Source organism: Stegodyphus dumicola, chromosome 4 (genome assembly GCF_044657685.1).
Source record: "Stegodyphus dumicola isolate Sdum_Otavi_A_Nest chromosome 4, ASM4465768v1".
Lineage (NCBI taxonomy): Eukaryota > Metazoa > Arthropoda > Arachnida > Araneae > Eresidae > Stegodyphus > Stegodyphus dumicola.
The window spans coordinates 208,379,787-208,403,014 of record NC_140771.1 but is presented as its reverse complement, the minus strand read 5'-3'; the positions used below and the strand labels follow the sequence as shown (position 1 = coordinate 208,403,014).

Genomic DNA, 23,228 nt, shown 5'->3' with positions numbered 1-23,228 from the left:
GAAAACACCCATGCAGCCAGCCCGTTCGCGGGATTCGAACCTCGGACCGAACTACCAGTGTTCAGCGTTTTTTTAGAAGGATTCCATACTTCTCGTAAGTCGGTAAACGTTATCAACATATGAAAAGAAAACATACATTAGTAATTTAAAATACGAATTTCTTTAAATCTTTGTGATTTTTTTTTTCCCTTGTTCTTCTCCCAAAGTACAATCTATTTTCGCTTAACAAACATCAGAGAATTGCGGAGACTAAAATGATAGATTTACTTGACTGAAGGATTGCCATTAGCATAGTTGCCGGAAGAACGGTGATGCGCATGAATAGCAGCGTTTGGCACATTCTGAAAATTTGGCGATTTCTATTAAAGTGGTTGCGTTAATACGTAAATAACTTTAGGCACAGTTCGAGATACGTGATATGAGTCAACTGTCTCATGTCACGTATCTCGAACTTAGTCTCCCAAGTTAAAAATTAGCGCCATGATTTAAAGGAGAACATATCATAGGGATCACTCCAATATCGTAAATCTGCGTGTATTGGTAGTTTCATTTCAAAGCATTGTATAGATTATATTAGAAAGGTGCAAATTTTACATGCTTTTATAGCTGATATTGTCATGTACATTTTCGCGAAATTAAAAGAAAGCTGAATCTCTCACTAACCGAAATCATGAATCTGTCACTTTAATGACTTTGGTTTAAATAAAAGAGGACTTTTGACGAAAGTGCCTTGTATGCAAATGTGTTATGGCTGCGCGAGTCAATGTTGCTTAGCAATACGATCAGAAACTACAGTTTCGCCTAAAAGCGGTCTTTATTTAGATTCTACTTGACTTGATAATATATGTATTTAGAGTATTTTTCTACTCAATTTATTGATTACTTATTTTTATCACTCAATTTATTGTCAATATCTAGTTCTATGTTCCAGTTCCTAATTCGGAAATACTCAGTTTCATTTATCAATTTCTTTGTTATTTCATTATCCGGCAAATATTTATCTCAGCCTAAAGAAAAAAAAAAAAAAAAAAAAAAAACTTTCTAATTTCCTAAAATTTGAATTAAAAGATAAAAGAAAAGAATTTTTAATTTTACACAAATTGTATAGAATATTTTATTCTTCCAAATTTAACTAATTTCTTTTGATTTTGATTTTGATTTTACAGATAGCACTTTTCTGTTTTATGATATTTCAAAATACATTCATTCTACAGAAAATAAGTTTAATAGTTTTCATAAAAATATCCAAAATAAACTTTTAAAATATACTGTTATTAACAAATATAATTTTTATTAACAGGTATAATTTTTTATTATTACGGAAATTTAAGAAACGTAAGGTAAAGCTGGAAACTGGAAGAACTGACTTAAAGTTTTAAAGTCCCCCAAAATTTGAATAGTTTTTTAATTGCATTGCAGTTAGATAAATACATAAATATTTCTGGTATGAATTTTAATTATGAAATCAATATCAAGAATCAAGGATAGATCTTTTAATATATAAATATTTTAATATATAAATATCTTAGTATATAAACTTATTAATATATAAATATCTTAATATATAAATATCTTAATATATAAATATTTTAATATATAAATAATATTCTGTTCGAAAATTCTAGAAGATCTATTCTAATAATAATAACAATTTTTAAAAAAATTTAAACATCTGTTCTCTTAATTTTTTTGCTTTAATCATTTTTTCACTGTTAATTAAAAAAACAAAAAGACGGACAACGAATTAAAATAGAGGGAAATTTTCGACATTTGTACACCTGTCCAAGAAATAATTAGGTATGCTGTAAAACATGGGTGTCTAAACTATGACCGTTTGAAGGCCGCATTGCAAAGGAAAAAAATTTGCGGGGCTATACATACAATATTTTTTAACAAATTAAAATAAGCTCTATGTTGTTTTATTAAAATATATTATCTTCTTTTTAACATTATTTTTTATTTGAATTATATATGTATAGGTACATATTTATTATTAATTTGTAAAAGTTTCGTTTCATTTAGTTTGGATTTCATAAAGATGGAAAAAATTCAAATTAATGAGATGAATGAATTTGCTTTTGTTGAACAAGCAAATCGATATCGGGTTCAATAGACGAGGTTGCAATTCCTAATGCATTTTCAAGATGTTTGTCAGTGAATCTTCGCCCTATTTTTGTATTTATATGCTTCATTCTTGAAAATAATTGTTCACAAATATAGGTACTGTCTAAAGCTGAAGACACTGATAAAGCATGATTATGAAAGTTAGGACATTTACCGCGGGGTAGGTAATCTTTATAAAAGTCCAGTAAAGAAACATTTTCAAATTTTTCTTTCAGTTGAATGTCGCTTTGCAGTTAATACATCATGACATACTAAGATGTTTTTATTTAAATTTTTATTTTAAAATTAATGCCGACGAATCGATTATATATAAATCAAATGCAAACATTTATTTTTTTAACAAAAATGTGTAAATTTAAATACTTTCATAATTTGCGTTTGGACCGCATTTTAAAGATTTTTGAGCCTCACTTTAGACACCCATGCTCTAAAATATATACAGATTTTAAACGTGTTCTAAAAATCACAAATTGAATTCAGAACTGTGTAACTTCTGCATGCGATCGATTGACAAGTCACACTGAATGAATATTTTTATTGTGACTACCTCTCTAGGACAACCATTTTAATAAGTGGTCTGTTTCTGAGAAGATAAGCGAGAATCCGTATTAAACATCATCTCTTAAGATGACCACTTCCACAAAATATTTAAAATCACCTTTAACAATGGCTTATCATCTTACAAAAAGTTCATTTTACATTACATTTCCAATAATTCTCATATGTGGTCTCATCGGTCAAAATATTTATTTCTGATACGAAAACACCCACCTTGATGCTGACAGTAAGAAATGATTGAGAATCTGATGGAAAGGATTAAATCCCAACCCGAAGAAGGATATCCTGAAAGCATGGAGTTTCTAGTAAGTAAATGTGAATTCGACTTCTGGGAAATATGCAGTAGCTCCTTCACTCATTAATCAAGAAATGTTTGTTACTTTACTTGCTAACTGACCAACGGCCTTCCTTTCGAAACTGAAGCGGAGCTGTGGGAAAATCCGGGACAAATCGGATTTGAATCCTGTTTATAATTACCTTCAAAACAGGATTCAAGGCAATTTCATTGGAAGTTCTTAATCCTTTTATCATAAAGCCTAACGAGATGTTATGTCCGCATTTATACACAGAAGAGTCATTTTAGAACTATTAGTTGTTCACGATTGTTTTGTTGGTAGGTTCCTTAATACGCATCTATTTTAGTAATCGATAACTTTTGCAAATTAGTCGTTTAAAATAAAGTCCTCAAGTAGATTTTAAGATAAATAACCGGAAATAAATATTTTGATGGTCCGCAAAGTTTTGATCAATTTTCAGCCAGTTGCTGCTCCTGATCACTTATTTTACGATTCAGCAAGGGCAACAAATGGAAAAAGGGGGAAAATACGTGAATTTTCTTTGACTTAGCCTTCAATTATTGAACAAAAAAGATCTAAAACGATGCAATACTCCTTCCTTCCCACCCAGGTAATATCTCGTATCTGCAGCTTCCTTATTATCAGTGAAAATACTCAACATAGCTTGTCTTAAAATAAAATTATTTTCCATTTCCATGAATAGCTGATTATATGAGGCGTTCGAAAAATGCGGCTGCAAATTTTACTTCTTTAAAAATTAAGTATGTACTTCCAATCATAAAGTTTCTTTAAATTAAATGCAGAGTTTAATAAAAACAGTTTTAGAAGTGGGAGTAATGAGATTTTGTAAATGCAATATCTAACCATTAAAGGAAACATTTCAGTTAGAGAAAGATTCATTATTATATTTTAATGAGTTAAGGGCAAAATGTTCCATTTATGTCTAGAATCCATCCATGTATAAAAAATTGATACACATACATCCTTTTTTTCTCATCCATAGGGATGGCTATTTTCTTATTAAGCATTATTTGGGCAGATATTTCAGAACAAATTAATTGACTTAGGGCAGTTTTCAGTGTCGGTTGTCGGTTTTTATCAGACTTAAAAAAATTCAGTGCAGGCTGCCAGAATTTTATCAGACTTACGAAGAAATCATAGCACATAAGTTTCATAGTTTTCCTCTGATTAATGGCTTTTTATTGGATAAAGCAACATTCAGTACTAACTTCGTAGCTTGTTCCACGTTAGTTGCTAATAACTCTGTGAATTTTGTATAAAACTTAGAAAAACGTAATGAAATTCCTAATTCAACTGTTCGGATTCACGAAAGAGGTTTAAAAACTTTAATTTACATTCACAAAACTCTGCTAACGCTAGCGCTGAAATCGCTTTTCTAAAACTCTGAATCTTATTCCGAAAAACTTGATAATGCTTTTTTAGGATTCGTATTTCAGAAAATAAAGCATGCAACCGTTTTTTTTTCAAGCTATCTATATGTTTAAAAAGTTTTCACAAAAAAATACAGTTTGATTTATGGATTCCTAAGAGCAGATCATGCACAATCATACACAAATTTCCCGCCATAGCACTTAAATGTTAATATACCTCTCTGATATTATTGTATTAATATACAGTAGAGCCTGCTTAATGTGATCACGTTTGTCCACGGTTGCTTCGTTAACGTTAACCGAACGATAGCATTAAATGATGAGAAAATGTCTCCTGCAAAATAGAAATGGAACTTAACTAATGTAACTAAGAACGTATAAATAGGTACATTTATAGTATTTTAATTATAAAAATGCTACAGTTTGTTCATAATGTCTTTAATGCAAAAGTTCATTTATCAGCTATTCATAACTTTTCTGGAAATTATTTGATCAGGACTGTCCCCCTAATCTTAATACTCGGAGGAAATTCCTCACTGAAAGAAAACTAACCAATGCAAAATTTCAAATTACGTAAAAAAAAAAAAAAAAAAAAAAAAAGAAAAAAGAAAAAAAGAAAAAAGAAAAAAGAGGAAGACATCTTTAATTTTGTGTAGATGTTTTCCGATACAATTTTTATTTCGGGGAAGGGGGATCTGCAGAATTTCTTGCAAACTCCTTAAGAAGAGAGATCTGTCTCTGATTGCTTTCAAAAGCAATAGAGCTATTGAAAATCTACGTCAATCTAGGTTTTTTTTCCTCCTAATCTAAAATGATTAGTAAAAGAGAAGCCAAGCTTTTCGGTTATTTGTCCCTTATTGGCGAAATTACTCTGCCACTTGGCAATTTTTATTATCAGTTTTGAACTTATCGGGGACTCCAGTTTAAAACATTTTAAATCTATAATTTTTTTTTTTTTTTTTTTTTTTTTTTTTTGCGTATTAACCGAATTGTTGATTACAGTAAGCGATATATCTTCCATATTTTCGTACACATATGGGCAGATTCCGATTTTTGGTAACAATATCCGAATGACAACATTAACCACGATCATACTAATTGGCATCTACTGTAGAAATAAGAATAACAAAATTTATTTTCCTGGAAAGATCCATGAAAAGTGCTTGATATTTTTCCTTTTAATAAAACACAAATATTAAAACATGTAAAGCAAGTGAACATGTAAACATGCACAAGAGAAGGAATTTTACAAATGCCTTAAGTATATTAGAAATATTTGGGAATATGTTATATTTGCTATGATAAGCAAGAGTTACATTTGTTATAAGGTGAAAATATGGAAAATAAAATAAAATTTAACTCATTTCTTTTTTTGTGATTCATCAGCTGAATTGGTTCAGAGATGATATAAGTAATAATAAACGGTTTATTAGACGGTATAAGTAATAATGTAAAATGCCGGATAGCCCAATTTCTGTATTTATGGCATACAATTAAATTTATCTACGGTACCTTAAGTATCAATGTAATCTCATTTCTATTACAGATGAAAGTGGAATTCAATACACTGTATCCAAACCATATATTGTTTCCTGTTTTGATCAAATAAAACTGTAGCAGAAGCAAAACGAATCATTTGTAAAAACAATCACAAGATCGTTGTATCCGGCTATGTTAGAAGCGCTTTAAAAGGTTTAGAAACAGAAAAATTGATATTAATGACGAAATGGATTCAGGAAGATGAAAGAAAACGTGAAAGCAGTCAATTGCAAGAACTTCTATAAAAATGCCCGTCTCAAACACTAAACTGGGAAAATAATTGCACATGGCATTTGTACTGTTACTGAAATAAATATATTCAAAAACCTGAAGAATTTTTTTAACCTGAAGTATTTGGTTAATACATATGAATAGTAAAGCAAATAGTATTCGTAAGGAAATAGTTATCTTTAATGAATTTAATTAAGAAATAAATATAGTTTTTTTTAAATTTTGCCTTTATAATTTTTATTAACATGCTAATTACAACGAAAATTAATTCAATGACCATTTTCTTTTATTCCTAGAATATTTTGCAGCAAAAAGTAGAATTTAAACAATCGTTACGAGTAGATTTGCCCTGTAAAATTTAACATACTGATTTTATGAGAAAATATGCGTGTAACGTACGGCATTATAGGAGATAACTTATATTTTTTTTGGCAAAACAAATGGTAATTTAATAAACTAATGAATGATAAACTGTTTCGAGAAAAGAAGTATTTAAAAATGGTTGTTTTTTGTTAAAATTTGATTCACTATTCGCTGAATAAAATACAAAGATATTTTTCTGAACGAAAATTACTTGATAAGTACAAATACTGAATACATGCTAACAGTCTATCAAATGTACTTATTGAAGTTGAATTACATGGAAATAAGAGAAACTGAGATTAATAAAAGAAGCGTATTTTGACGTCAAATATTCAAAAATAATGTAAATATCTGTAACAGCCATAGAATTCATGTATAGATAACGAATGAAACTGCGAAGAAGATGTGATAAGTGAAAACGAAAACAATTTATGTAATACATAAAACTTATGCATTACAATAAAATTAAATGTATTTAAATAAACTAATAACGCACGGCAATCGAAAAAAGAACCATGAAATAATTTTTAAACTTAACTGCTGTTGCAGTCTTAGAGCACAAATAAATCCCAAAATTTGCCTTACATCTAGTGAAGGTGCTAGCACCTCAGACCTTTGATGTATTGGAAGAGATATGACGAAACAGACGGTAGGCAAGCATTTGACTAGAACGAAGATAAACAGTAGAAATGATTGCCGTATGTGGCTGAGCACTATCCTGTTGAAATATACAACTAGGATGCATCGAAACGAAGGACAGCAAAACAGAAAGTCGGTCCTGGACGTGTTGTGATACGTCTTCGTGGGTCACTTCCAAGTGGAGCTTTTCCTTTGAATACAATTCTGTTCCAGAATTCTAGGTTGAATGAGTTCGGCAGCACTGCAGATGTGCTTGTACTTGTACATAATAGAGAGGAGTCAGCGCAGTTATCGTCATCAGCGCAGACCTCATCCTCTGAGTCACTTGTAAATTTTCATTACGGCCACTACTATCATGATTAGATATTTGATCACTGGTAAAAACAAATCAAGTGCTACGAGAGTTGCAGTGATGATAGTTCTGTCATCATGTCCTGCCGTTTTCTAGATAGAATGTGATCTACTTGACGCTGAGCTGTACCATGCCCCAACTTTTCATCGAATGGAGTCATCACTCCGACCCAAATGTTGAACAACCGTCCGATTTGATCATCTTGTATCCATTTAGGCTGATTTCCCATACTCTCTCAACTGATGATATATCCCCATACTCTGCTGGAACTCGTTTGCGAGGCAACTGTAGTCGAAGGAAATAGCTGGAAAAAAATTCGAATGGAGGTTATGCCCTAACTGGAATTTCTTTTCATTTATATGCCATCTGGATTATCTCCCTGGGGTTGTGTATATTACTATGACAGTTGCTACTCTGGGGGCGCAATAATACGGACCCGGTTGCTACGACCAGAAAAGGCAGCTTATGCTGACCAGAACAGTCGTGGCTTAGGCTATCGGAGTGGACTAGTGCGACGGCGAGAAACATGGTATCTATAATTTGCCTTTCCGCTTGGTCTCCGAGACCCTAGGTGAGGGTCTAATGCTGCAGGCTTGACGTCCTCGTAGCATAGCAAGTGAATTTGTGTTATCTCCCTTTTGATGCTTTTTCTGTGGACACCGACCAGTCCTGCCTCCTCATACGAAGGTTCCGCACGAGATGTCGACTTAGCTGCAGGAAAAGTTAACATAATTTAATAATTTGCATCTTGAGATGAAAGGTATTTGAAAAAAAAAACTGTTGCAGTTAAATCTCCTTTTTGGAGTGTCCTTCACCCCCCCCCCAGAGTGTAAATTATTTTCTTTACAGTCTCATATGAGCCATTCCAGATCTCTTCGAGATAAAGAAATCAATTTGATATGAAAGAATAATTTAATTCCATACTACACTCATGTCCATAAATTAAGGATAATTCGGAGTCACGCGGAAATCGAACTCTAAAATAAATATATCACCTGTAAAATCACCACATACATCTTCAAGAATCATATGCAAATTTCAGGAAGTAACCAGATGACACCGATGGTACGTCACAATGACGAGAGTGTAAGAGAGTGATATATAAGGAATACAGGCAAAGACGAAAAATTGTTTGCAGGAGCTTTATAAGCATTTCAGTGCAATAACCGAATAGTTATGACACAAAGGACACATTTGGATGATTTTTTACGTGGTAGAATTATCGGCTGTCTGGAATGTGGGCGTACCCAACTGGAAGTATCAGACGAACTTGGAATTGCCCAGAGTGTCATCTCCAGGCTTTGGCAACAATTCCATGATGATGGTAATGTGAGTAGACGTTACAGCACAGGTCGCCCCAGAGTTACAACGCCGAATGAGGACCGGTATTTGGCAGTTACTGCCAAAAGAAACAGGCGGAGCACAGCCTCAGACCTGTCTCGTCAACTCTCTTCAGCCACTGGTACGACAATTTCAAGGCAGACCGTGTACAGACGCTTAGGGCAGATTAGTCTATATGCTCGTAGACCTGTCAGATGCGTTCCACTTACTGCAACTCACTGTAGCCTGCGGTTAGCCTGGAGTAGACAGCATGCATTGTGGACACCTCAACAGTGGGCTTGTGTGATGTTTTCCGACGAGTCCAGGTTTACCTTGCAGTCTGATTCTCGCCGGACTTTCATATGGAGAGCTCCAGGTACCCGTTACCACCAAGAAAACATCATTGAACGACACCGTTACGGTGGTGCAGGAGTGCTCGTTTGGGGTGGAATTATTCTGGGTTCCAGAACTGACCTGCATGTTCAAATTTGAACCATGACAAGCCAAATCTATCGGGACGTCATGCTGGAACAACATGTACGTTTGTTTCGGGGCGCCATGGGCGCACAATTTGTGTTTATGTATGACAACTCCCATCCTCACTTTGCAAACATCGTAAGCGAATGCCTTCAATCGGAGGATATCACCCGTATGGACTGGCCAGAATTCTCACCGGACTTGAATCCAGTAAAGCACGTGTGGGACATGCTTAGCCGACGAGTTGCAGCCCGTCAACCTCCTCCTACATGTCTACCGGAACTTCGGAGAGCATTGCCTTTTGAGTGGCGTAATATCGCCCAAGATCAGATCGATAATTTGATACTCAGCATGCCTAGGCGTTGCACGGACTGTATTGCGTCGTCTGGGAGACATACAATGTATTAACAATCATACCAACCATGTAATATTGGTTTTTTGTAAATAGGGTTTTTTTTTTTTTTTTTTTTTTTTTTTTTTTTTTGTAATTTGCTCCAGGAAGACAAAATCGCTAATTTTTTTAATAATATCAAACATATAGCATCTTTTTCTGCTCTTTACCTTTTGTTTAATAAATAAGCTATACAACTAAGTCAAATTTGTTTTGCTTCTACCTCTTCCTTTGCCTAATTTTGCATTATCCTTAATTTATGGACATGAGTGTATTTGTTTTATGACTAATTATTTAGATCTTTAAAGCTAAATTGTTTACTAGCTATTAACAATGGCTTGAGATTACTACGTTATAAAGTAAAGGTAAATGTGTGAGCTTATTAAATTGATGTTTGCGAATTTACTGGCAAGCGAATAAATATGCATACGCATTAACAAGTAAGTATACAAAATGTAAAAGTAAGTGCATATACTTATTTGATCGTAAGGTATATTTTAAATAAATATGTATATATTAATCTGTAAGTACATTAAGTGAACATTATGTATGAAATGGCTTTTCAAAATAAAAGTTTTTAAAAAAATGTCAAACTTTGAAATGAGCTACTGGTGAAATTGGAAGAGAAACACACCAGTGTAAACTTTTTAATTAGGTAAAAAAGGAACTCTCTTCATTTTTAAAATGACATTTATTCTTTCCTTTACAGAAAGCAGTGTTATATAAAATAGAGATGCCTTTCTGTGATTTTAAAGAAAAACTTCTTCTTGTCACAAAGCGCGTAAAAATTCAAGCTAAGGTCTTATCAACATCACCTATGCTCTTACTGCATTTTTATCTCAGCTGAAAGCTGATAAAGGTCTCAAATAGAAGTTCAACTCTGTCTTATAAAGCATGTATTATCTCCCCAAAGGTCATTGCCTGCCAATTTCTGAAGCACAGCACGTAACTTAACTTTTTACAGCGATAAGTAAGATGTTTCTGATTCTTAAAGATTTAAATGGATTTATTGACTCTCATGCTGTGAAATATCGAGTTCTGTGTTAATATTGGTTTAATTATTCAGAGTTAAAGCAATAAAGACAAAACTGAAGTTACTTGTTTTTTTAGCGCTAATTCATAAAAGAATGATTTATTCTGTTTCAAAATTTTATTGTTTCATTTAACACACTGAAGAAATAAAACGTATCAATTAAGAAAAAAGATTATCAGATAATGTTGCTCCTAACAAATTATAAAATTGCGTGGGCTTTTCTTCGAAAACGTGTATCGCGTATTTTGATTTTCTTTATATCATATGCCAGACATAAATGGATGTAAATTTAATTTTTGTAGTATTTTCACTTAATCATTTCTGTATTTTATACACATAAATGTCATTATGATTTTTTTTCTATTCAAAGGGCAAAAGTGTTTGTTAGAAAGCTTGTCAAGTATACAAGGCATCCTAAATCAACCAAAGTCGGCTATTATTTTATGAACGGATTTGTCGTTACTTCATGCAACAATACATGTAATTAAAATAATTTGAAACATTTTTGTTGCTTTTAATAAGGCAACATGGGGACATGTTCTTGCAAAGAAGGTTAACAAAAGAAATTTGAGAAAGATTCAACATAGAATTCTTCTTCGTATTATTGGTGGTTATAGAACCTTAAGCTATGAGGCTACTTTTCTTCTTGCAGGAGTTCCGCCCATTGATTTTTCATTTGCTTATAAGAATAATATTTTCGAGTCATTGGCATCTGATACTTTGCAAGACTGCAATAAATGGAATTGTCCCCTTCACTAATCTTTCTCATCCCGCTACTTTAGAGCCCACAAATTTCTGCGATTATAAAGAGACTACTGAAATGAGTTTTCATATGGTTTTCTTTACAGATGGCAGCAAGATGAACAACAAGGTTGGCCTTGCATTTGTTCTTTTTGAAGGCCATTCTGTGGTTTGTTATTTTAGACACCGTATACAGAATGAATGTATAGTTTTTCAAGCAGAACTTTTGTGTATTTATCTTGCCGTCAAATGGATCAAGGGTAATGGGACAACATCCTCAAACTCATTTGTTCTGATTCTCTTTCTTCTCTTCAAGTTTTGAACAGTATTACCAGCTGTGACAAATTAGTTATCAAAACCCTAATAACTGCCAGTTCGCTTAGTAATAGAGAAATCGATATCCGCTTTGCTTATGTGCGTGCTCATCACGGTTTCTATGAAATGAAAGAGCTGATTTCTTAGCTAAAGATGCCTTAAATTAACACATTGATATCAAAATTAGCATTCCAAAGAGCTATTGGAAGTCATTTCATTATAAGAAGGTTTTAGCTAAGTGGAATGAGGAATATATTTCATCTTGTAATGCTAAAATCACCAAAAAATTCTTTCCATCTATTTACCATAGACTGCATTCCGAGACTTTCCTCTAAATTTTAAAGATTGTCAGTTTTTATCTGGTCAAGGTAAATTTGTAAGTTACCTGTTTCGTTTTAATCTAAGACCAAACAATTTATGTGTTTATGTGAATGTTCAAAAAGAGTACCTCAGGATGTGGAACATTTTTATTTTCTCATGCCCTACATTTGATGGCCCTAGATTATGCTTGCAGAACGATTTGAAAATGTTCAGAGTGACTTGGCCAGTGAACTTATCTGCTTTCGTGAAGTCAAAATTGCTGTTCTCTGCTTCTGTTCGTTTTATTTATGCATGTAACTTCTAATGTTTTAGTTAACTTACTTCTGTAAGCCTTGCGTTGTACATATGTGATGCACGGGGAGTCTGTATGTTTTCAAATAAAAATAAAATAAAGCAACATTTTTTTAAATGCAGTATTTCAACGTGTACTGTAAAAGCGAAGGCTGCATCGAAATGATGCTCACACCTTCATTCCTTAAAGGATTAAGAACATCAAGATTGTAATCCAAAATATTATTATGAAATATATTACTTAAATGATGAACACTGCTTGTATCTTTCCCTGTGCTTTCAAAAGAGTTCCCTCCCAAGCACAAATGTACGTTGCAACAGATTTATCAATATGAGCCTAAAACGTCCCCCATGTTATATCTATATGTACGCGTGTATATCCTGTGCATCTAATTTCAAATGCATGTAAAGGAAGGCCATCAAATAATTAATTGACTGAATGTGTTTTATGTAAAGCGTGTATGCAAATAAGACATACCTTTTTTATTATTTTCGTTGGATCACTTAAATATATAATTCTAATAAATAACGATTTCGAATTAATATTTAAATAAAAAAACACTTCACAAGGTTTGTGAAGGAGAGAGAGAATACAGTACGTAAAAAATACTAATTTATAAACTCATATAAAAGCAACTTAAAAAAAGTTAGACTATCGTAAGGTATCAAATTTAAATATCAAACTTTAAAATAAAATAATTTGAATTTGAATCTCATAATGGTTTATTACCGTGATGAGCATTAATTTTAATGCGAGCAGCAATATTTGGCCAGGTATAGTTATTGTTTAAAATTTAGCTAAATCTGTGCGACATATTTACTACTATGTGATAATATAAAATAATTATTTTAATGATTATTAATAAATTTGAAAGGGCAAATTATTGTAAATGACATTTTTTGTACATATGTATTATATCTGTATTTTGACAGATAAAATAATGCATTCAAACCTTTACGTTTAATAAGTGTCTTTTGAGAGGCATCTTTTCCATGATAATTGATTGGTTAAATGATAATTGCAAAGCACTAAATGTTTTCTATTTTACTGACATGGCTGAAGTTCCATGGTGACGTCTAATGACGCACGAACAATATCCAATCGAAATAATACTAAAATAAAGAGAGTATTCAAATGCCTAGGTAAAATAGGAAGTCAGTATCTACTGTATCTAAACTTCATTATTCTTGGGCATGTGTACAGACGGTTAAAAGCGAAAACATTGTGGACAAAAATACCATGGAGAGAGCAACACAAAAGAAAGCGTCGTCGTACAAATCATCATGAGAAAAAAGAAAGCAAGGAGAAAACATCACAGTTCTAAAGCGTTGGGGTATAAAACATCATAGTAGAAAACAAAACACTTTAGGGAAAACAAAAAGCTTCGCAGTTTTAAAACATCATTGTCTATATCGTGGTAAAAAATTAAGCCGTCATCGCTCAACAATAACACGCAGACAATTTGACAATTAGTTAACCAATTTTAATATAGGTAACATCATGCAGTTACTCATCTTCCTCTTCATTAACATTTTTGTATTATATTTATCAAGAAAAACTAAAACTTATAAAAACTGAGACTAAAGAAATATAAAAAGTAGAGTTCATAAATGATATTAATTAAATAATAATTCTTTAACGTTAACTACGTAAGTCTAAAATTCTATTACTTGCCACAAGTAGTTTTAATTTGTACATATTTTTAGATTCTGAATGCTGAAGTTTCGTTCTTCCTTTTTCAGATACAATTTATTAATTTATTCAAAAATATGAAATATAAAGGTAAAAATGCTATTCATTTCTTCTTGGCGCTCACAGCTCACTAGTCAAACATGCATGTAAAGTTAAAAGTCTAAAAACACACTTTTGCGATGTTTTGTAGATGTTTTATTTTTTGAAACTATAGATGCTTTCTCCTTGCTTTCTTTTCTCCCACGATAATTTCCTGTTGAGTAGTTTTCTCTGCGACGTTTTAGTCCTCGATACTTTAGCCACGATAATTTCGGCGGATACCGTAGAGACTGTTTTACTGTTAGGGTACTTTTGTTTAAGTGAAACCAGATATATAGTTCAAATCCATTTTTATTTTAATAAAAACAAGACTCTTATTTCAAATTCTGTTTTAGTGGAGAAATTCAACCATTATTCACTATAATGGAACTGTGAACAGAATTCAAAACTGGGATTATATTTCATAACGAAACCGGATGAATTATTCATCTGCTCTTTACGTAATTTTGAATCGTCTCTTTACATTTTTTAAGTGCATCAACAGCTCTTTCGTAAAAATGCGTTACGAAATAATCGTAAAAATGCATTCCGCTTTTGAAATATTCATTCCATCTTGTACCAAATGGTTTTTAAGCTAACATCATAAGTCACAAATTTTAATGGATATGTTACTTGTTACATTATAGGAGTGTCATCCATTAGAAAAATTTGCCATTAATATCCCTTCCGGAATTTCCACAATTTTTGAAAGTTTTATGTGCCTTAATTTTTAATCATCTAGTTTATGAAAAAAATCCACCAATGTAAAATTTTAAAAAAATTAACAGTTTTCACTCTTCTTGAGTTCTGTGGCAATTATACGTAATTTCGTATTAATAAGTTTTCCTATAATTTGTATGAATAAACGATAATAAGTAACAAAAATTAAAAACAAAAATACAGCCCTCTTGAAGTAAAAGCAATAGATTCTATTGCAAGAAAAACAGAACCACTTGGTTGAAAATTCACAACTTTGGATTCCGAAAGAGGCAAAAGAACTGCAAATTTATTTATTGAGCTGACGTCAAAGCACTGTGAATGCTTTTACAAGTTGCATTCAAGAATGAACTGATTCACGATTTCTATACACCTTTCCTGGCCTATTTCCTATTTTCTACAGATCTTCGTGCCTATTTCCTGTAGCAAAAGGAAAGGTAATTTCTTGGTAAAACCCTTCACTTGAAGGCCTTCCATATCGTACATTCTCAGACATTTCCAAAGTTCTATTCCACTGAATATTACCTAAGCCTGGCAGACTTCTGTAGGTCATATCTACGGATTTTCTAGAGCTATTTATAAATATCTAATATCTATTACCTAAAGTCTTCTTTTCAGCTTCGTTTAGAGACAACGTTTAGAAAATTTAATATATGTAGTGTCTTAACGTATGTTTATTCTAAGTTCTCCAAGCGTTAGGTATTAACATTTTGCTTAAAGCACAAAAAAAAAAAAAAAAAAAAAAAAAAAAAAAAAGGTGGAGGTAAAGACAAAAGAACAATAAAATAACGGTTTGCTGCTAATCTCCTATCGAAGGAATGCGGATCTTAACATTCAAACATGGATGATAATGTTGCGTGCGTACGGATTCGTTACGAAATGAATGCACAAGTCCGATGAAAAATGAACAAAAATTTATTATTATCACAACAAAAATGCTTAAATTTTCTCAAATTATCATGCAGTATTACAATATCTCACAGTAGTTATCTTTTAACTACTCAAATGTCCAATAGAACGTAATTCAAAACAGCTAAAGAACGTTAATCCGCGAATTCGCTACAATCAACAAGAGCAGTTTTCTAAACAACAACAAACTAAGCAACTACTACAAACTGAGATGTTTTCCTCCTTTTTTAAGATTTTAAAATCACGCGGTAGAATTTTCCAGTACTTTCTCGAAATCAGAAAGAGATAGTTATTTATTTAATGCACGCGCTCTTGTATTTTCAATTTTCCGGCTTAGCTTTCTTTTAATATTCGTCACGCGCTGCACTGCGCAAGAAATAAAACCATTTAATTTATAATTGAACAAACATTAGCTTTTTAAATACCAAATTCGTAACAATATTAAGGGTTAGTTATTTTTCAGTTAAATTTCGCAAAACTTTTGGAAACGTTTATGAAAAATACAATAATGTTCAATCGAAAATATCCATAAAGTTCGTAACATCCAATTATCATGTACTTTGGAGGTTCGCTATTGACGCGCAAAATAACATTAAGTGTATAAGATAATTGAAAGGGACCAAAAAATTCGCCAGTTATATGCGAGGATTATTTACCAAACAGGCTCACTGTAGTGGGTTTGACTGTACCAGCTCATGATAAATTAATTACCAATGCACAACGTACAAAATAATGTTTTCTTAATTTTTATTTTATTTATTTATTTGAACATGACAAAACATATGAAGGCTATTTGCCTATACAAAATAACAGAACACAAAATATGCAATAAAACATAACGTATAACAGAGCAGAGTATAAAACAAGTATACAGTAAAATGCAAACGACTATTTATCTACATTTACGACAACATAAATATTTCCATGTTCATATATCCAGCATATTAGTCATATCATTAACTTACATGATATTTGTATAATATAAGTATTTATTCTCATACTGCTTCAGAATTACTCACTTCAACTTCTTATGTTAAATAAAATTCACCAGGCTGAATTATTTGACGATTTGAGGAGATGGAGGGGAGGTACAAATATTTTTTTTTTCATTTTCTTTGTTTAAAAGTGTGTGTGTGTGTGTGATTATGGCAAAGCCTCGAGGGCTATCTGCCTAAGAGGAGGAATGCCTTCGTGGAGGACTTTCTAAGGGAAACTGGCTCGTATACACGTTACACATGGGGAAAACCACGAAAACGCCCATGCAGCCAGCTCGTTCGCGGGATTCGAACCTCGGACCGAACTACCAGTGTTCAGCGACTTTACCGCTCGGCCGCTGGTGGGCCTTGTTTAAAAGTGAAAGATAACTATTGGGATTGAAATCCGCTTATAAAATCATTTTTGCTCCATTTAATTTCTGTCTTTCATTTTTCTTGCTTCTTCGTTTATTTTGCAGAAAAAAAGGTCAACAATAATTTGAGTTATTCCCTTGCGCTTTAGCCGCAAAGATATTGGGTATTTCTTTTGTAAATCTTACACTTAAAAAAGATGTCTCTTTAGGATAAGGAAATTTATATGCATTTTTAATGTATATTTTTAAATTTTCAAGGAACAATGCCTATGTTTCTGCTATTTTTTTGCTATTAGATGCTATGTTTTTTCAAATATATGTATATTTGTCTATGCAAAATAGAAAAGCTGCACAAAAAAAGATTATAGATTAGTTAATTTTATTCCGCTCGTTTTATGATTAAATAATATAAACAAAATTCAATCTTAAACTGAAGTCGGTTTTATAGAAAAGTTCTACATTTCAAAGAAATCTGAAATGGATATCTCTTCTTCAATAAGGAGAGTATTTTGCAGAAAAGTTACAAAACGAAAATATTATGGTTATAACAGAACATTTAAAGAAGAGTGATACGTATTTGCCACCCTTAAAATTCATTGAGTACATTTTTAAAAGTAAAATCAATCTGAACTTGAAATTTTTTTAAGTAATTTCGCATTTGATACAACACCGACAACTGATCGTTTAGTATCAAGTACATTATTTCAGGTTAGAATCACAGAATGCCGCGTCCGATATTGAATACCGCATTAGGTATGAACAGATATGAGGGTAAAGTATAAAGGTCAGAATTATTACTGCAAAAAGGAAATCGCATACGAGAGACGGATGGAGAAAAGGAACTGGAGTTGATGATAACGAAAGCGGGTGGTTTTCTTAAATGTCACCCCTGTTGTAAGTGTCTCGTTTACCAATGACTTTTATATTCCCTGAACTTAGCAATAACAGGCATTTACAGTGATCTTTTATATTCCTGAATTTTATGAATTCGCATGATTCCTTTTCAAAGTGCGGACCTTTAATTCTTATGGCTTGGCCAGGAAGTAAAAACTCCGGTGCTGTATTACGGGTACTATAGTCGAAATGCGATCAACGGTGTGTATGTGTATTTAATTATGGCAAAGCACACTAGGGCTATCTGCCTAAGGGTAGGGATGCCTTCGTGGAGGGCTTTCTTAGGGAAACTGGCTCGTATACACGTTGCACATGGGGAAAACCACGAAAACACCCATGCAGCCAGCCCGTTCGCGGGATTCGAACCTCGGACCGAACTACCAGTGTTCAGCGACGTTACCGATCGGCCGCTGGTGGGCCATGTCAGACAGTTTGAAAGAAGTGTAGATTTCAAATATAGCTCTTGCACTAGATTTTTTTTTTTTTTTTTTTTTTTTTTTTTTTACTTTCTTCGTAAACTAAAAGGCTACTCTAATTCCAGCAATGTCAAAGTATTAAAAAAGAAGAATGAATTCAATGAATTCAAAACTAAATAATTAATTAATAGTCAAAATAATTGATCGCGCTACAAGGCAAAGAATACAGCGTATAATTACTAGCAAAATAAGATATTCAAAGAGGTATTTGGATGAACGAAAGAGACTGATGAATAAATACTTCACGCGGATACAGCTAAAAACAGAATACTGATATATAGAGTCATCCGGTTATTTTGAAGCAGTGTCCTCGCCAGGACTCGAACCCCCAGACCTCTCGAATACGCGTCAAGTATGCTTCCAATTACACTACGAAGGCATGCGGAAAGAAGGGAGAACATACCTTATATATTCCATCATTTAAAGGGCGATTGAAGATTAGGAGACCCAGTCGCCAAATCCTGTTGAAGACGAATTATCATTCTCCACCTTTTAGTTCGGGGGCTACTTGTAGATTCATTAGGTTATTTAGAAGCAGGAGACGTGAAAAATGTGCAGTGCCTTCGCCGGTTCTCGAACTCTGTATCTTTCGAATACGCGTCGAATGTGCTTCCAACTACACCAGGAAGGCATGTGGAACGGTGGGAGAATTTATCTTATAAATCCACCTCCGGTATAGCGAACCTGGTTTATAACAAATGAACTTTTTGGCCCCATCCAATTTTCAGAGCATTTAATGTTATTTTATATGGCTGCAGAGAGTTTTCAATACATGAAAATTGAATATGTATTTTTCGCAATTTTCGAAAATTTTAATGGAAAATTTTCAAAGGAAACATTTTTACGTTATTACTGTATCATCATCTTTACCGTTCTCTGTGCTTTAAATAAATGGCTATGCAGGTGTAACACCCACTTCTTGAAGAACAAGGACGCACAATAAGCATATTCAGAACACCAGATCGTGTACGTGGCCACTAAGTCAACTAACTTTGAATGGGTTTTTCAAAGTTCCGAAGCCATTAAGCTAAAGAACTTGAATGGGTTTTCAGAAGCAACTATATACAAACTAAACTCGCAGGTTAATCGCGGCAAATAAAGCGAGTTGAGTTGAGTTGACGTCTGTTCAAGGCTGATGCCATGATTCTGGAAAGGCTGATGTAATGAAAATTTTGAAATTTTTGCTATTTAGAAAACCGGAAAGTACTGAATAGATTATGAGCTTGAGGTTATGTAAGTGATTTGTCTTCAAGGGAATGCAAGCGTTCTATCTTTATTAGCTAGTTTTATTGGATTATAAATGCTCTACTGTGGTTCATCCTTCTTTTTAGGTGAGATAATCCATTTCCCTTACGTATCGGATATATCGAACCAAATTTTCGGTTCCTTGAAGTTCGTTATCACGAGGTTCGTCTGTATTATAATTTGCTTATTCTAAGTTCGTATAAAACTTATGAAAAACGAGATTCAAAAAGTGATCTGAATTGTGAAGGTATCTGGTAAGATATTCCCTAGAATTTGGTAAGTTGATGTTTTAATAGCAATAAAATGACTCAGAGTAATAGCAATGTACACCTTTTTCTTTCAAATAAAAGCCGATCCCGAATCGTTAGCTAGGTGGCAGCCAGGTTTTGATAAGTTTTAAATATTTTACATAAAGAACAGATCTGGTAAATTCTTTTTTGATGCAATATCTCACTGTGAGTTGGTATTATTTTGTTAGCAAATGGTAAGAAAATGGTTTGATATGAAAGGTAAGAAAATTTCATTATTAAGCTTTTTTATTTACCAAATTCTGGGTTTAAGACTTTTTCCTAGAACATAGAATTTCTTCATCGATGCAGCTAAGAGACTTCAAATTACAAATTGTGTTTGAAACAACATAATATGACTAAGAAGATTTACAATGAATACTAGGCTATTTACTGGCTACTATATATATATTTTTTTTTTCATCGGCAGTTGTTCTGAAAGTTGACATTAGAGAGAAAGTCTAATTGATTGAAAAAGATCAAAATTTTATCGCTAAAGAAAGTATGACCCAATTCACCTTTCAAAAGACTTTTTCCGGCTTTCTTTTTAAGAAATAGAATAAATTTTGTGGATTCTAGAAACATACATATGTTTGGGTTTGGGGCAACAGAAAGGTGCTAAATTAAAGTAATAAGATGTAAATTAATACAGACACGCCCTTTATTTAAAGTTGCTTTTACGAATCGATTACTTTTAAGCTTTAATTGCAGTTTATTAGTATGTTTCCTTTAAAATTATTATGCTTGATTTATGTGAATAATACTCCCGTAAGCATTCTTGTCTTCCAAAATCAAGTCTGTTTACAATTCAAGCTATAATAAATGTAAAGTACTTTGAAGCAACAAAAAAGGTCCTTGCTTACAGAGCTGAAACAATAACTTAAAAAAAAAAAGGTTTGTCAGGAAGCAGCAATCTTTAAAAGGAAAAAAAAAAAAGAAACCGAAAGCTGAAGACGATCATCACAAAAATGAATATGGCTCAAGGGAATTCTATAAGCTAACAAAATTTAATAGAGTTACATGTATTTTTTGTACTTTTCCTTCTTTTTTTTATTTGGGCACATTTTTTACAAACTAAATATGCATAAATTTTTCTGTTTCAGTATCCTTTACATAAAGTCTATTTTATCTAGCATGTTCTTTTTATATTAATTCTTTTCTCTGTATCTTCTACTTTTCCATCGGTCTTTACCAGAATATACAAATCGGTACGGAAGTTTTGCCACGCCCCTTAAGAGCATAAAATTATATTTTCTAAGTTAACTTCACTTTCAGATTTGTTACTAGATTGCAAATCAATTCTAAAAAATAATTTTATATACAATTCAGAACACTTTACCTTTTTAAAATGGCATTATTATTTGGACAGTTATAAAAGAAAAAATGGCTCATAAAATTTCGAATTAATCATTAAAAATTAAAACTGCTTTTTCAGTTCACAATACTGATGTTCGGCCAAATTCTGTCTATAAACGGATGATTGTTACTTACTATAAAGTACGTAACACTGAGAAATCAATATTCCAGTTTTTAATTTTTCTTGTCTTAGTTTAAAGTTAGTCTAAAATTAATTTGCTTAAAATCTTGACTCTTGACGTCAAACTGCTATAAAATCTGACTGTAATCATTAGGCAATTAGTAAAGGTATCAACAATTTCAATTTCAATATAAATTTGAAGATCGTCAGAGAAAAGAAAAGTCAAGGTAAATTAGGATACGAAATTATTCGTTGGTGTTTGAAAGATCATTTTGATAGCTATGAAAAATTGAAGTATAAGAGGCAGATAAGCAGTTCAGTTAATGTTTCCATGTGAAATATAAATTGGAATCTGAATAGAAATGTCTAAAGAGCCGATAAATCCGTGAAGAAACTTTACATTAAGGAAACAGTGAGTTGAGCGACTACAGTGAGTACATGATTATGTTCTATGGAGTGTAGCTGCAATGAATGAAACATTATTTGACATCCAACAGAGAAGTAACATTTGAACGACACCCTCATAATGAGATAATTATATCATATTGAACTACAGCCAAATTAAAATATGTAATAACAATAGGGGATTTATCTCATTGGGTGAGTCGATTTCACATTGTAGGAGAAAAAATGAAGGTTGCCCAATGTAGTTAATGTACTTGAGGGAAAATGCTTCCTTTAACTATTAACACATTTTAAAACAATATTTACATCTTTCAGGACGCTTATGCATCATGACATCAAGCACAAGCAGTACAAAAATAGTTTTCTTCTGAATTATTTAAAAACTTGCAGAGGATATAAAGCGATGTTTAAAAACTGCAGTTGTTAGATTTCAGTCTAGTTGAAAATATTTTAACTGATACTGAAATAGAAAGTCAATTTAAAGATTAAAGTTTTCTTTTCCCAATGGCTAGGCAAAATGTTTCAAAGAACTAAAATCTTATAAACAGTGGTAACAAATAATAGACCTAAGAACAAAAGGACCATAGTCATTGCCTAAAGAACTTCTTACCTTCCAGTATCTCAATTCTTCTGCAAGACCACGAACAGCCCCAGATCCGAGCAGATGATCCCTGTCCATTTCTTCTCCAGAATCACAAAGTGGGCAAAGAGGATCGCTTAAAATGCCTATGCAGTATAATTGGGCCACAAGGCAGTCATATCCTGTAGACAGACAGAAAGCCGCAACTGCATTACATCTTGGACTATCGAGAATAAGAGAAAGACTTAACATTCTCCAACTTTTTACTGCTGTATGAGTCAGAAGATCTCGCAAGACTCAAAAACAGCTTAATCCTCTAATCAGAAATGGCTGTATTAGGATGCTGTAGTAAGCTGGCACCTCTTTTTGCAAGGAAGTTCAAAATTCATTGCTCCAAAGGCCACAATGGCCAGACATCCCCTGGAGAAGGATTTGTTAAAGATGAAAGTAATAACGTAGATTTAACTGAGGCTGTAATATCATTCTAAAATCATCTAATTCCAGTCAATGACTTTGAGAGACTTGTAAGTAATATAACCAAGTGGTGTGCGTTAGTAATTAGATACAAAAATTGACCCAAAGAAATATTAATAATCTATAGAACTTGAAACATATTTAAAATACATTGAAATAATAGGGTAAAATTATAAAACATTTTACCCTATTATTTCAATGTATTTTATATATGTATAATTTATTAATGTACCTAATTATTTCTTTCTGAATTAAAATATTTG

General features: G+C 32.4%; 1 long non-coding RNA gene across 1 annotated transcript in view; it reads left to right on the top strand.

The window, feature by feature from the left end:
* LOC146997809 (uncharacterized) overlaps nucleotides 1–23,228 on the top strand; it is a 46,519-nt gene that overhangs the window by 13,255 nt on the left and 10,036 nt on the right. The gene's annotated exons all lie outside the window — the stretch shown is intronic.